At 54.4% G+C, this 16,446-nt stretch overlaps 1 long non-coding RNA gene across 1 annotated transcript; it reads left to right on the top strand.

Moving 5' to 3' along the window:
• The first annotated feature begins 1,931 nt into the window (after positions 1-1,931).
• On the top strand, positions 1,932-3,575 carry LOC148106777 (uncharacterized). Its single transcript, XR_015723516.1, has 3 exons — positions 1,932-2,182; positions 2,293-2,485; positions 2,677-3,575. It is a non-coding gene; the product is annotated as an uncharacterized LOC148106777 (long non-coding RNA).
• Positions 3,576-16,446: the final 12,871 nt, after the last annotated feature.

Here is a 16,446-nt window from a genome sequence, read left to right as displayed (position 1 = left end):
CTCTTGGGAGAATCCATACTGGCTCTGAGTAGCATTCTCCCTCGTAAACTTCTCAACTGGGGTGTAGATAGAATGAGTCCCATTTTTAGATGGATAGACAAAGGCTCAGAAATGATATGAATTACAGAGGATTTTAGTGTCAGAAACCTAAGTGTGATCTCCAAACTGACTCCAAATCCCTTGTTCTTCCATACAAGGTACCATTTCGCTCTACCCCAGGTCTTCTCAATCTGGAAACCTAGGAAGTATTAGGATTTTCTTGTTGTGTGGCCAAATGGAATGAATTCGGCTGCCTTTTCACCTCTGCCCATCATGATCATGAAGATAATTCTCTCAGTGGAGGACCTTTGAGTCGGAGACTTAAAGATCCCTAGGAATAGAGATACTATACTATTTTTCTGATATTAAAGTGACTGAAAGAACTATGCTTTTTTAATTGATGGAGGCTCTGGTCTGTAGAGTGTCCTGTAAGGTCGGAAATAGTATTTAAAGCAGTTAGCCTCTTCTATAGAGTGAGACAATGCTTCTAAAGATTTCCTAAATATTCCCTTACCTGTGATTATTTATTCCCAACCATCGTAGTGTTTCTATGTTACGATTATGATTTCATTAAGGCCAACGTTGCGGAGAAAGAACTTAGTGTATCCAGGGGCACTTTCGTGTTGTGACAGTGAGCTATTCTGTTGTATTCTGTAGTCCAAGGGAATGGTGCCAGACATCTCTAAGATGTGTAAAATTCTGACTGTAAATGATCTCTATGCTTCAGAGATTTGGGCAGGACAAGGGGAGGAGTCCAGAGACCATGAACGCCTCTGTTACCTGTGTTGACCATGGAGCAGGTAACCTTCTGTAGGGGTCCTTTGATGTCTCCTTACTATTCGAAAGGTGCTTTCATCTCACGTTCCACCATTTGGTAGTGATGATAAGGATAAGAGTAATTTTTATGTCATACCATCTGTGAGGCCTGATCTTGGCCTCCCAGGAAAGCTCTCCTTTAACGTTTTACCCAGCTCAAAATGACTGGGCAAACCCTCAAAGCATGGGCCCTATTTCTGCTCCCAGCACTTATTGTCCATATGCATCAAAAAGAAAAAGAGAACCAAAAAATGCCTTTGCCAACATCAAGGTGAGAACACAAAAGAACCTTTCTTGCTCCCATAAGATTAAAGTCATACTGATTTGTACATACTGAAAACATAAGAAAAAGTCTGTCACTTTCTGGAACCTTCTTCCTCATCGTGATGTATAACTGTACGTAGCACAACTCAGAACAAATATATGACCCTGCCCTAAATGTTCCTTCCCTGGAGCACTCCCTTCTTTGTGAATATTGTGTCTCCCAGGCAGCTGTCCTTGACTTGGGTTTGAATAAAACTCTCTTCCTTCCTCTCTAAAATGTTTTAAAAGGTTCCTTCATTTAGTGTCGACAATAACACTCTGTTTTCAAGTGAAAAATAAATGTTCCTGGTTCACAACCGCGACAGAACAGAAGGCCGGCTTTTCCTTCCTTCCCTGTAGAACTAAGCATGTGTATATAGATTGCAGCACAAATGGGCTCACCCTAGAAGGATGTTTTGAAGGTCTGAGAGGCACTATCCACTCCATGGGTGAGACAAGAAGGCAAAGCTATTCCCGCTTGGAGCATTCCTTTTGGCGCTTAAAATTGCCTTGGATATGCATAAAAGCATTGCATTTCCTAAAGCCCAAGGCTGGAACAGTCTGAGAGCAGCTGACCTTGCCAGGAACCAGGCACACCCTTGCAGGAAGGGTTGGTGCAGAAGGGAAGGGGCAGGGCTCTGAGGGTGGTCTGCAGCTAGAGGGGTCCGCGAAAGGGGCCGTGTGTGTGTGTGTGTGTGTGTGTGTGTGTGTGTGTGTGTGTGTGTGTGTGTGATTGCAGCCCTGCCCATGATCCCCGTCATGCCTGCTCAGGGCGTTTAGCCAAGGAGGTGCCTCCTGGACCTCTGCACTCCCAGAGTTGTGAGTCATGGGGCCGGTTGCCTGGCATTCAAGGAGTTGGAAGCATCATACTCCCCAAGCAATCACCCCATGGGGGTGGAGCTACGTCTCTGTGTGCAGATCCGGAGCAGCCCAAGGACGCAGACCAGGAGCCAAGGAAGTGGAGTTTTGAGAGAGTGGACCTGTGGAGTTCCTGGCTGGGTGAATGCATGCTGTGTGGCCATAGGTGGGCTTTCTGGGAGTAGGGGCACCCCGGGTAAGAGGCAGGGTTCTGGAAGGGCATGTTGAGAGAGTTCATCATGGAGACTCAGTTTTCTTTCCTTTTTCCCTTGAAAGTCTCTTCTGCCTAGTCTCCGTCAACTGGCCATACACTCCAGACCCAGGAACTCCAGGGCACCCGCTCAGCAAAGCTTTTGTGGGATGGTTCACAGACATTCCAGGGTTTCCCGTGTTCCCCAAGAAGAGCGAGAGAAAGGACCGCACAGTCCCCAACTTCAGTGCGGTGCCCCTGTCCCCCGACACAGTGCAGGTAATGGACCTTGAGCAGTTCCCCGAGTTCAGCAGGGTATTCCCTGTTCCCTCAGGCACAGGTGGGGCGCTAGGAAGGCCCAGAGCCCTTACCCAACTTCAGCATTGTGCTAGCTGTTTCCTGGGAATGGTGGCAATGGGCTGGGAGATAATTACTACTAAAAGACAAGTCTATGTTTCCCCTTCTCCCAGAAACCACAGCAGGTGTGCAGGCTTTAGGTCCGAGGAGCTGCTTCTCCCCATCTGACAACACTTCTCTGCTCTGGCTCCGCGACACCCTACGTTCTGAACGTCTGCATCTGAGTCAGTGAGGCAGCTTGACACGGGATCCAGCATTCAGAGAAAGCGGCAGGTCCATTTGGAGAAATGTCATATCCACATCAGGACTGGAAGTAAAACCTCTCATGAACCCACCATCTCCTGGGTTTTTCTCTTTTCTTTAGTTGAGCCATGAAGTAAAACTTAAGTAATAGTTGTCAGCGTTCTGAATTTGGTGAAGGAGGTACTTAGTTTCTGAGCTTGGAGCACTTTGCAGGGGATCCCATTTTCTCTGTTCATTGACTGCTTATGAATGTATTTTGAACAGCTGTTTCCTAGAAACACTCTTTCATTAGAAAGGGAAGGTGAGGTTTACTCTTTGTCTATTTTTAAGATATACGTTTGACAGTGTTTATACAGTTGGGCCTAAGATATGGGTGAGTGGCCACCATTTAGTGTTAGATGGCCTTTTGTCGTCACATACAAATATGGATGATGTCTTTCCAATTGTCAAGGGTGATGTTTCATCACTGATTAGTCTTTTCATCCCAAGAGTTACAATGGGGGTCGAGGGAAAATTCAAAATTATTCAGAGCAGCATTTTGCTGTTTAAAATATATGCTGGTATTGGGTAGTAAGGAGGGCACATATTGCATGGTGCACTGGGTGTTATATGCAACTAATGTATCATCGAAATTTACTATACTGTATGGAGACTATAACATTATGTAATAAAAAACAATAAAAAAATAAAGGTAAACCTTGTGTATCTAACTATACCAGATGTATCATCTCGATATTTTGAAGTGCCATATTCAATCTGCTGTTTCTTTGGTAGTGGAGTCAGAGGAGAGTCTTTGGGAATTCCTTTCGATAGAGGCATGGTGGTGGCTACAATTGGGTAGGAGACAGGGGCCCTGGGCTGAGTTCTGGAACTGCTTTCCTGATGCTGGGTGAGTCAGGTTATGCCAAAGAGTTTCTGTTTCTTCCCTATGAGATTGACAAAAACCGGCTTCCAACGGAAAAATCTTTCGTAACGTGCAAACATGCTCACAAGTGCCTGTGCCAAGGTGAAGTAAATGCCATACACTGATCTGTAAGAGACCACAGTTTGCTAGCAGGAGATAAACCCGAACGAACACAGCATGGGACACTTGGGGCAGAAACGGCTTCCGAAGAAAAAAAAGTTCTTGATGTGGAAAACCTATCCAAAGTGGTTGTAGCAAAGTAAACAGAATGCCACACACTTATGTGCAAGAAACAACATTCCCCAGGCATGGTCTAAGCCCAGACATCGTCACTGTGCTTTTGGTAGCATGAGGTAAATCCGAGCCCCACAGCCCTGACCCATTAGGTAAAAGGCCGGCTTCCAAAGGAAACAGTTTTCCTAAGGTGCAGACCCTCTCACAAGTGGTTGTGGCAAGGTAAAGCAAATGCACTCCACTTCTCTGGAAGAAACCACAGTGCCCAGCCATGTTCTAAGCCCTCCCATCCTCCCTGGGCTTCTGGCAGCAGGAGTGAAAAGAGAGGAGCAGAGCACTGGGACCCATTTGACAAAAAACGGCTTCCCACAGGAAAGTCTTTCTCCACGTGCAGACATGCTCCCAGGTGCCTGGGGCAAGGGGAAGGAAATGCCATACACTGACCTGGAAGAGACCACAGGGCCCAGGCACAGTCTGAACCCTTCCCTCAACCCGGCGGTTTTGCTAGCAGGAGTTCAACCCCAACGAACACAGCCCGGAGACCCCTGGGGCAAAAACGGCTTCCGACGAACAATAGGTGCTTGCTGTGGAACACCTATCCCAAGTGGGGGTAGCCAGCTCAACAAAATGCCACACACCCAGGTGTAAGAAACAACAATGCCCAGGCATGGTCTAAGCCCCTCACCTCATCCCTGTGCTTTGGGGAGCCGGAGGGACAGCCGAGGCACACGGCCCTGAGACCCCTTTGCAAAAAGCCGGCTTCCCACGGAGACAGTTTTCCTGAGGTGCAGACCCTATCCCAAGTGGTTGTGGCAAGGTAAAGCAAATGCCCTCCACTTCTCTGGAAGAAACCACAGTGCCCAGCCATGTTCTAAGCCCTCCCATCCTCCCTGGGCTTCTGGCAGCAGGAGTGAAAAGAGAGGAGCAGAGCACTGGGACCCGTTGGACAAAACCCGGCTTCCCACGGGAAAGTCTTTCTCCACGTGCAGACATGCTCCCAGGTGCCTGGGGCAAGGGGAAGGAAATGCCATACACTGACCTGGAAGAGACCACAGGGCCCAGGCACAGTCTGAACCCTTCCCTCAACCCGGCGGTTTTGCTAGCAGGAGTTCAACCCCAAGGAACACAGACCGGAGACCCCTGGGGCAAAAACGGCTTCCGACGAACAATAGGTGCTTGCTGTGGAACACCTATCCCAAGTGGGGGTAGCCAGCTCAACAAAATGCCACACACCCAGGTGTAAGAAACAACATTGCCCAGGCATGGTCTAAGCCCCTCACCTCGTCCCTGTGCTTTGGGGAGCCGGAGGGACAGCCGAGGCACACGGCCCTGAGACCCCTTTGCAAAAAGCCAGCTTCCCACGGAGACAGTTTTCCTGAGGTGCACACCCTATCCCAAGTGGTTGTGGCAAGGTAAAGCAAATGCCCTCCACTTCTCTGGAAGAAACCACAGTGCCCAGCCATGTTCTAAGCCCTCCCATCCTCCCTGGGCTTCTGGCAGCAGGAGTGAAAAGAGAGGAGCAGAGCACTGGGACCCGTTTGACAAAAACCGGCTTCCCACGGGAAAGTCTTTCTCCACGTGCAGACATGCTCCCAGGTGCCTGGGGCAAGGGGAAGGAAATGCCATACACTGACCTGGAAGAGACCACAGGGCCCAGGCACAGTCTGAACCCTTCCCTCAACCCGGCGGTTTTGCTAGCAGGAGTTCAACCCCAACGAACACAGCCCGGAGACCCCTGGGGCAAAAACGGCTTCCGACGAACAATAGGTGCTTGCTGTGGAACACCTATCCCAAGTGGGGGTAGCCAGCTCAACAAAATGCCACACACCCAGGTGTAAGAAACAACATTGCCCAGGCATGGTCTAAGCCCCTCACCTCGTCCCTGTGCTTTGGGGAGCCGGAGGGACAGCCGAGGCACACGGCCCTGAGACCCCTTTGCAAAAAGCCGGCTTTCCACGGAGACAGTTTTCCTGAGGTGCAGACCCTATCCCAAGTGATTGTGGCAAGGTAAAGCAAATGCCCTCCACTTCTGTGGAAGAAACCACAGTGCCCTGCCATGATCTAAGCCCTCCCATCCTCCCTGGGCTTCTGGCAGCAGGAGTGAAAAGAGAGGAGCAGAGCACTGGGACCCGTTGGACAAAACCCGGCTTCCCACGGGAAAGTCTTTCTCCACGTGCAGACATGCTCCCAGGTGCCTGGGGCAAGGGGAAGGAAATGCCATACACTGACCTGGAAGAGACCACAGGGCCCAGGCACAGTCTGAACCCTTCCCTCAACCCGGCGGTTTTGCTAGCAGGAGTTCAACCCCAACGAACACAGCCCGGAGACCCCTGGGGCAAAAACGGCTTCCGACGAACAATAGGTGCTTGCTGTGGAACACCTATCCCAAGTGGGGGTAGCCAGCTCAACAAAATGCCACACACCCAGGTGTAAGAAACAACATTGCCCAGGCATGGTCTAAGCCCCTCACCTCGTCCCTGTGCTTTGGGGAGCCGGAGGGACAGCCGAGGCACACGGCCCTGAGACCCCTTTGCAAAAAGCCGGCTTCCCACGGAGACAGTTTTCCTGAGGTGCACACCCTATCCCAAGTGGTTGTGGCAAGGTAAAGCAAATGCCCTCCACTTCTCTGGAAGAAACCACAGTGCCCAGCCATGTTCTAAGCCCTCCCATCCTCCCTGGGCTTCTGGCAGCAGGAGTGAAAAGAGAGGAGCAGAGCACTGGGACCCATTTGACAAAAAACGGCTTCCCACAGGAAAGTCTTTCTCCACGTGCAGACATGCTCCCAGGTGCCTGGGGCAAGGGGAAGGAAATGCCATACACTGACCTGGAAGAGACCACAGGGCCCAGGCACAGTCTGAACCCTTGCTCAACCCGGCGGTTTTGCTAGCAGGAGTTCAACCCCAACGAACACAGCCCGGAGACCCCTGGGGCAAAAACGGCTTCCGACGAACAATAGGTGCTTGCTGTGGAACACCTATCCCAAGTGGGGGTAGCCAGCTCAAAAAAATGCCACACACCCAGGTGTAAGAAACAACATTGCCCAGGCATGGTCTAAGCCCCTCACCTCGTCCCTGTGCTTTGGGGAGCCGGAGGGACAGCCGAGGCACACGGCCCTGAGACCCCTTTGCAAAAAGCCGGCTTCCCACGGAGACAGTTTTCCTGAGGTGCAGACCCTATCCCAAGTGGTTGTGGCAAGGTAAAGCAAATGCCCTCCACTTCTCTGGAAGAAACCACAGTGCCCAGCCATGTTCTAAGCCCTCCCATCCTCCCTGGGCTTCTGGCAGCAGGAGTGAAAAGAGAGGAGCAGAGCACTGGGACCCGTTTGACAAAACCCGGCTTCCCACGGGAAAGTCTTTCTCCACGTGCAGACATGCTCCCAGGTGCCTGGGGCAAGGGGAAGGAAATGCCATACACTGACCTGGAAGAGACCACAGGGCCCAGGCACAGTCTGAACCCTTCCCTCAACCCGGCGGTTTTGCTAGCAGGAGTTCAACCCCAACGAACACAGCCCGGAGACCCCTGGGGCAAAAACGGCTTCCGACGAACAATAGGTGCTTGCTGTGGAACACCTATCCCAAGTGGGGGTAGCCAGCTCAACAAAATGCCACACACCCAGGTGTAAGAAACAACATTGCCCAGGCATGGTCTAAGCACCTCACCTCGTCCCTGTGCTTTGGGGAGCCGGAGGGTCAGCCGAGGCACACGGCCCTGAGACCCCCTTGCAAAAAGCCGGCTTCCCACGGAGACAGTTTTCCTGAGGTGCAGACCCTATCCCAAGTGGTTGTGGCAAGGTAAAGCAAATGCCCTCCACTTCTCTGGAAGAAACCACAGTGCCCAGCCATGTTCTAAGCCCTCCCATCCTCCCTGGGCTTCTGGCAGCAGGAGTGAAAAGAGAGGAGCAGAGCACTGGGACCCGTTGGACAAAACCCGGCTTCCCACGGGAAAGTCTTTCTCCACGTGCAGACATGCTCCCAGGTGCCTGTGGCAAGGGGAAGGAAATGCCATACACTGACCTGGAAGAGACCACAGGGCCCAGGCACAGTCTGAACCCTTCCCTCAACGCGGCGGTTTTGCTAGCAGGAGTTCAACCCCAAGGAACACAGCCCGGAGACCCCTGGGGCAAAAACGGCTTCCGACGAACAATAGGTGCTTGCTGTGGAACACCTATCCCAAGTGGGGGTAGCCAGCTCAACAAAATGCCACACACCCAGGTGTAAGAAACAACATTGCCCAGGCATGGTCTAAGCCCCTCACCTCGTCCCTGTGCTTTGGGGAGCCGGAGGGACAGCCGAGGCACACGGCCCTGAGACCCCTTTGCAAAAAGCCGGCTTCCCACGGAAACAGTTTTCCTGAGGTGCAGACCCTATCCCAAGTGGTTGTGGCAAGGTAAAGCAAATGCCCTCCACTTCTCTGCAAGAAACCACAGTGCCCAGCCATGTTCTAAGCCCTCCCATCCTCCCTGGGCTTCTGGCAGCAGGAGTGAAAAGAGAGGAGCAGAGCACTGGGACCCGTTTGACAAAACCCGGCTTCCCACGGGAAAGTCTTTCTCCACGTGCAGACATGCTCCCAGGTGCCTGGGGCAAGGGGAAGGAAATGCCATACACAGACCTGGAAGAGACCACAGGGCCCAGGCACAGTCTGAACCCTTCCCTCAACCCGGCGGTTTTGCTAGCAGGAGTTCAACCCCAACGAACACAGCCCGGAGACCCCTGGGGCAAAAACGGCTTCCGACGAACAATAGGTGCTTGCTGTGGAACACCTATCCCAAGTGGGGGTAGCCAGCTCAACAAAATGCCACACACCCAGGTGTAAGAAACAACATTGCCCAGGCATGGTCTAAGCCCCTCACCTCGTCCCTGTGCTTTGGGGAGCCGGAGGGTCAGCCGAGGCACACGGCCCTGAGACCCCCTTGCAAAAAGCCGGCTTCCCACGGAGACAGTTTTCCTGAGGTGCAGACCCTATCCCAAGTGGTTGTGGCAAGGTAAAGCAAATGCCCTCCACTTCTCTGGAAGAAACCACAGTGCCCAGCCATGTTCTAAGCCCTCCCATCCTCCCTGGGCTTCTGGCAGCAGGAGTGAAAAGAGAGGAGCAGAGCACTGGGACCCGTTTGACAAAAACCGGCTTCCCACGGGAAAGTCTTTCTCCACGTGCAGACATGCTCCCAGGTGCTTGGGGCAAGGGGAAGGAAATGCCATACACTGACCTGGAAGAGACCACAGGGCCCAGGCACAGTCTGAACCCTTCCCTCAACCCGGCGGTTTTGCTAGCAGGAGTTCAACCCCAACGAACACAGCCCGGAGTCCCCTGGGGCAAAAACGGCTTCCGACGAACAATAGGTGCTTGCTGTGGAACACCTATCCCAAGTGGGGGTAGCCAGCTCAACAAAATGCCACACACCCAGGTGTAAGAAACAACATTGCCCAGGCTTGGTCTAAGCCCCTCACCTCGTCCCTGTGCTTTGGGGAGCCGGAGGGACAGCCGAAGCACACGGCCCTGAGACCCCTTTGCAAAAAGCCGGCTTCCCACGGAGACAGTTTTCCTTAGGTTCAAACCCTATCCCAAGTGGTTGTGGCAAGGTAAAGCAAATGCCCTCCACTTCTCTGGAAGAAACCACAGTGCCCAGCCATGTTCTAAGCCCTCCCATCCTCCCTGGGCTTCTGGCAGCAGGAGTGAAAAGAGAGGAGCAGAGCACTGGGACCCGTTGGACAAAACCCGGCTTCCCACGGGAAAGTCTTTCTCCACGTTCAGACATGCTCCCAGGTGCCTGGGGCAAGGGGAAGGAAATGCCATACACTGACCTGGAAGAGACCACAGGGCCCAGGCACAGTCTGAACCCTTCCCTCAACCCGGCGGTTTTGCTAGCAGGAGTTCAACCCCAAGGAACACAGACCGGAGACCCCTGGGGCAAAAACGGCTTCCGACGAACAATAGGTGCTTGCTGTGGAACACCTATCCCAAGTGGGGGTAGCCAGCTCAACAAAATGCCACACACCCAGGTGTAAGAATCAACATTGCCCAGGCATGGTCTAAGCCCCTCACCTCGTCCCTGTGCTTTGGGGAGCCGGAGGGACAGCCGAGGCACACGGCCCTGAGACCCCTTTGCAAAAAGCCGGCTTCCCACGGAGACAGTTTTCCTGAGGTGCACACCCTATCCCAAGTGGTTGTGGCAAGGTAAAGCAAATGCCCTCCACTTCTCTGGAAGAAACCACAGTGCCCAGCCATGTTCTAAGCCCTCCCATCCTCCCTGGGCTTCTGGCAGCAGGAGTGAAAAGAGAGGAGCAGAGCACTGGGACCCGTTTGACAAAAACCGGCTTCCCACGGGAAAGTCTTTCTCCACGTGCAGACATGCTCCCAGGTGCCTGGGGCAAGGGGAAGGAAATGCCATACACTGACCTGGAAGAGACCACAGGGCCCAGGCACAGTCTGAACCCTTCCCTCAACCCGGCGGTTTTGCTAGCAGGAGTTCAACCCCAACGAACACAGCCCGGAGACCCCTGGGGCAAAAACGGCTTCCGACGAACAATAGGTGCTTGCTGTGGAACACCTATCCCAAGTGGGGGTAGCCAGCTCAACAAAATGCCACACACCCAGGTGTAAGAAACAACATTGCCCAGGCATGGTCTAAGCCCCTCACCTCGTCCCTGTGCTTTGGGGAGCCGGAGGGACAGCCGAGGCACACGGCCCTGAGACCCCTTTGCAAAAAGCCGGCTTTCCACGGAGACAGTTTTCCTGAGGTGCAGACCCTATCCCAAGTGATTGTGGCAAGGTAAAGCAAATGCCCTCCACTTCTGTGGAAGAAACCACAGTGCCCTGCCATGATCTAAGCCCTCCCATCCTCCCTGGGCTTCTGGCAGCAGGAGTGAAAAGAGAGGAGCAGAGCACTGGGACCCGTTGGACAAAACCCGGCTTCCCACGGGAAAGTCTTTCTCCACGTGCAGACATGCTCCCAGGTGCCTGGGGCAAGGGGAAGGAAATGCCATACACTGACCTGGAAGAGACCACAGGGCCCAGGCACAGTCTGAACCCTTCCCTCAACCCGGCGGTTTTGCTAGCAGGAGTTCAACCCCAACGAACACAGCCCGGAGACCCCTGGGGCAAAAACGGCTTCCGAGGAACAATAGGTGCTTGCTGTGGAACACCTATCCCAAGTGGGGGTAGCCAGCTCAACAAAATGCCACACACCCAGGTGTAAGAAACAACATTGCCCAGGCATGGTCTAAGCCCCTCACCTCGTCCCTGTGCTTTGGGGAGCCGGAGGGACAGCCGAGGCACACGGCCCTGAGACCCCTTTGCAAAAAGCCGGCTTCCCACGGAGACAGTTTTCCTGAGGTGCACACCCTATCCCAAGTGGTTGTGGCAAGGTAAAGCAAATGCCCTCCACTTCTCTGGAAGAAACCACAGTGCCCAGCCATGTTCTAAGCCCTCCCATCCTCCCTGGGCTTCTGGCAGCAGGAGTGAAAAGAGAGGAGCAGAGCACTGGGACCCATTTGACAAAAAACGGCTTCCCACAGGAAAGTCTTTCTCCACGTGCAGACATGCTCCCAGGTGCCTGGGGCAAGGGGAAGGAAATGCCATACACTGACCTGGAAGAGACCACAGGGCCCAGGCACAGTCTGAACCCTTGCTCAACCCGGCGGTTTTGCTAGCAGGAGTTCAACCCCAACGAACACAGCCCGGAGACCCCTGGGGCAAAAACGGCTTCCGACGAACAATAGGTGCTTGCTGTGGAACACCTATCCCAAGTGGGGGTAGCCAGCTCAAAAAAATGCCACACACCCAGGTGTAAGAAACAACATTGCCCAGGCATGGTCTAAGCCCCTCACCTCGTCCCTGTGCTTTGGGGAGCCGGAGGGACAGCCGAGGCACACGGCCCTGAGACCCCTTTGCAAAAAGCCGGCTTCCCACGGAGACAGTTTTCCTGAGGTGCAGACCCTATCCCAAGTGGTTGTGGCAAGGTAAAGCAAATGCCCTCCACTTCTCTGGAAGAAACCACAGTGCCCAGCCATGTTCTAAGCCCTCCCATCCTCCCTGGGCTTCTGGCAGCAGGAGTGAAAAGAGAGGAGCAGAGCACTGGGACCCGTTTGACAAAACCCGGCTTCCCACGGGAAAGTCTTTCTCCACGTGCAGACATGCTCCCAGGTGCCTGGGGCAAGGGGAAGGAAATGCCATACACTGACCTGGAAGAGACCACAGGGCCCAGGCACAGTCTGAACCCTTCCCTCAACCCGGCGGTTTTGCTAGCAGGAGTTCAACCCCAACGAACACAGCCCGGAGACCCCTGGGGCAAAAACGGCTTCCGACGAACAATAGGTGCTTGCTGTGGAACACCTATCCCAAGTGGGGGTAGCCAGCTCAACAAAATGCCACACACCCAGGTGTAAGAAACAACATTGCCCAGGCATGGTCTAAGCACCTCACCTCGTCCCTGTGCTTTGGGGAGCCGGAGGGTCAGCCGAGGCACACGGCCCTGAGACCCCCTTGCAAAAAGCCGGCTTCCCACGGAGACAGTTTTCCTGAGGTGCAGACCCTATCCCAAGTGGTTGTGGCAAGGTAAAGCAAATGCCCTCCACTTCTCTGGAAGAAACCACAGTGCCCAGCCATGTTCTAAGCCCTCCCATCCTCCCTGGGCTTCTGGCAGCAGGAGTGAAAAGAGAGGAGCAGAGCACTGGGACCCGTTGGACAAAACCCGGCTTCCCACGGGAAAGTCTTTCTCCACGTGCAGACATGCTCCCAGGTGCCTGGGGCAAGGGGAAGGAAATGCCATACACTGACCTGGAAGAGACCACAGGGCCCAGGCACAGTCTGAACCCTTACCTCAACCCGGCGGTTTTGCTAGCAGGAGTTCAACCCCAAGGAACACAGACCGGAGACCCCTGGGGCAAAAACGGCTTCCGACGAACAATAGGTGCTTGCTGTGGAACACCTATCCCAAGTGGGGGTAGCCAGCTCAACAAAATGCCACACACCCAGGTGTAAGAAACAACATTGCCCAGGCATGGTCTAAGCCCCTCACCTCGTCCCTGTGCTTTGGGGAGCCGGAGGGACAGCCGAGGCACACGGCCCTGAGACCCCTTTGCAAAAAGCCGGCTTCCCACGGAGACAGTTTTCCTGAGGTGCACACCCTATCCCAAGTGGTTGTGGCAAGGTAAAGCAAATGCCCTCCACTTCTCTGGAAGAAACCACAGTGCCCAGCCATGTTCTAAGCCCTCCCATCCTCCCTGGGCTTCTGGCAGCAGGAGTGAAAAGAGAGGAGCAGAGCACTGGGACCCGTTTGACAAAAACCGGCTTCCCACGGGAAAGTCTTTCTCCACGTGCAGACATGCTCCCAGGTGCCTGGGGCAAGGGGAAGGAAATGCCATACACTGACCTGGAAGAGACCACAGGGCCCAGGCACAGTCTGAACCCTTCCCTCAACCCGGCGGTTTTGCTAGCAGGAGTTCAACCCCAACGAACACAGCCCGGAGACCCCTGGGGCAAAAACGGCTTCCGACGAAGAATAGGTGCTTGCTGTGGAACACCTATCCCAAGTGGGGGTAGCCAGCTCAACAAAATGCCACACACCCAGGTGTAAGAAACAACAGTGCCCAGGCATGGTCTAAGCCCCTCACCTCGTCCCTGTGCTTTGGGGAGCCGGAGGGACAGCCGAGGCACACGGCCCTGAGACCCCTTTGCAAAAAGCCGGCTTCCCACGGAGACAGTTTTCCTGAGGTGCACACCCTATCCCACGTGGTTGTGGCAAGGTAAAGCAAATGCCCTCCACTTCTCTGGAAGAAACCACAGTGCCCAGCCATGTTCTAAGCCCTCCCATCCTCCCTGGGCTTCTGGCAGCAGGAGTGAAAAGAGAGGAGCAGAGCACTGGGACCCATTTGACAAAAAACGGCTTCCCACAGGAAAGTCTTTCTCCACGTGCAGACATGCTCCCAGGTGCCTGGGGCAAGGGGAAGGAAATGCCATACACTGACCTGGAAGAGACCACAGGGCCCAGGCACAGTCTGAACCCTTGCTCAACCCGGCGGTTTTGCTAGCAGGAGTTCAACCCCAACGAACACAGCCCGGAGACCCCTGGGGCAAAAACGGCTTCCGACGAACAATAGGTGCTTGCTGTGGAACACCTATCCCAAGTGGGGGTAGCCAGCTCAAAAAAATGCCACACACCCAGGTGTAAGAAACAACATTGCCCAGGCATGGTCTAAGCCCCTCACCTCGTCCCTGTGCTTTGGGGAGCCGGAGGGACAGCCGAGGCACACGGCCCTGAGACCCCTTTGCAAAAAGCCGGCTTCCCACGGAGACAGTTTTCCTGAGGTGCAGACCCTATCCCAAGTGGTTGTGGCAAGGTAAAGCAAATGCCCTCCACTTCTCTGGAAGAAACCACAGTGCCCAGCCATGTTCTAAGCCCTCCCATCCTCCCTGGGCTTCTGGCAGCAGGAGTGAAAAGAGAGGAGCAGAGCACTGGGACCCGTTTGACAAAACCCGGCTTCCCACGGGAAAGTCTTTCTCCACGTGCAGACATGCTCCCAGGTGCCTGGGGCAAGGGGAAGGAAATGCCATACACTGACCTGGAAGAGACCACAGGGCCCAGGCACAGTCTGAACCCTTCCCTCAACCCGGCGGTTTTGCTAGCAGGAGTTCAACCCCAACGAACACAGCCCGGAGACCCCTGGGGCAAAAACGGCTTCCGACGAACAATAGGTGCTTGCTGTGGAACACCTATCCCAAGTGGGGGTAGCCAGCTCAACAAAATGCCACACACCCAGGTGTAAGAAACAACATTGCCCAGGCATGGTCTAAGCACCTCACCTCGTCCCTGTGCTTTGGGGAGCCGGAGGGTCAGCCGAGGCACACGGCCCTGAGACCCCCTTGCAAAAAGCCGGCTTCCCACGGAGACAGTTTTCCTGAGGTGCAGACCCTATCCCAAGTGGTTGTGGCAAGGTAAAGCAAATGCCCTCCACTTCTCTGGAAGAAACCACAGTGCCCAGCCATGTTCTAAGCCCTCCCATCCTCCCTGGGCTTCTGGCAGCAGGAGTGAAAAGAGAGGAGCAGAGCACTGGGACCCGTTGGACAAAACCCGGCTTCCCACGGGAAAGTCTTTCTCCACGTGCAGACATGCTCCCAGGTGCCTGGGGCAAGGGGAAGGAAATGCCATACACTGACCTGGAAGAGACCACAGGGCCCAGGCACAGTCTGAACCCTTCCCTCAACCCGGCGGTTTTGCTAGCAGGAGTTCAACCCCAAGGAACACAGACCGGAGACCCCTGGGGCAAAAACGGCTTCCGAGGAACAATAGGTGCTTGCTGTGGAACACCTATCCCAAGTGGGGGTAGCCAGCTCAACAAAATGCCACACACCCAGGTGTAAGAAACAACATTGCCCAGGCATGGTCTAAGCCCCTCAACTCGTCCCTGTGCTTTGGGGAGCCGGAGGGACAGCCGAGGCACACGGCCCTGAGACCCCTTTGCAAAAAGCCGGCTTCCCACGGAGACAGTTTTCCTGAGGTGCACACCCTATCCCAAGTGGTTGTGGCAAGGTAAAGCAAATGCCCTCCACTTCTCTGGAAGAAACCACAGTGCCCAGCCATGTTCTAAGCCCTCCCATCCTCCCTGGGCTTCTGGCAGCAGGAGTGAAAAGAGAGGAGCAGAGCACTGGGACCCGTTTGACAAAAACCGGCTTCCCACGGGAAAGTCTTTCTCCACGTGCAGACATGCTCCCAGGTGCCTGGGGCAAGGGGAAGGAAATGCCATACACTGACCTGGAAGAGACCACAGGGCCCAGGCACAGTCTGAACCCTTCCCTCAACCCGGCGGTTTTGCTAGCAGGAGTTCAACCCCAACGAACACAGCCCGGAGACCCCTGGGGCAAAAACGGCTTCCGACGAAGAATAGGTGCTTGCTGTGGAACACCTATCCCAAGTGGGGGTAGCCAGCTCAACAAAATGCCACACACCCAGGTGTAAGAAACAACAGTGCCCAGGCATGGTCTAAGCCCCTCACCTCGTCCCTGTGCTTTGGGGAGCCGGAGGGACAGCCGAGGCACACGGCCCTGAGACCCCTTTGCAAAAAGCCGGCTTCCCACGGAGACAGTTTTCCTGAGGTGCAGACCCTATCCCCAGTGGTTGTGGCAAGGTAAAGCAAATGCCCTCCACTTCTCTGGAAGAAACCACAGTGCCCAGCCATGTTCTAAGCCCTCCCATCCTCCCTGGGCTTCTGGCAGCAGGAGTGAAAAGAGAGGAGCAGAGCACTGGGACCCATTTGACAAAAAATGGCTTCCCACAGGAAAGTCTTTCTCCACGTGCAGACATGCTCCCAGGTGCCTGGGGCAAGGGGAAGGAAATGCCATACACTGACCTGGAAGAGACCACAGGGCCCAGGCACAGTCTGAACCCTTCCCTCAACCCGGCGGTTTTGCTAGCAGGAGTTCAACCCCAACGAACACAGCCCGGAGACCCCTGGGGCAAAAACGGCTTCCGACGAACAATAGGTGCTTGCTGTGGAACACCTATCCCAAG

The sequence above is a fragment of the Ursus americanus genome, unplaced genomic scaffold (genome assembly GCF_024610735.1).
Source record: "Ursus americanus isolate L20-20 unplaced genomic scaffold, mUrsAme1.1.p SCAF_54, whole genome shotgun sequence".
Lineage (NCBI taxonomy): Eukaryota > Metazoa > Chordata > Mammalia > Carnivora > Ursidae > Ursus > Ursus americanus.
This window is presented reverse-complemented; position numbering and strand designations above follow the sequence as displayed.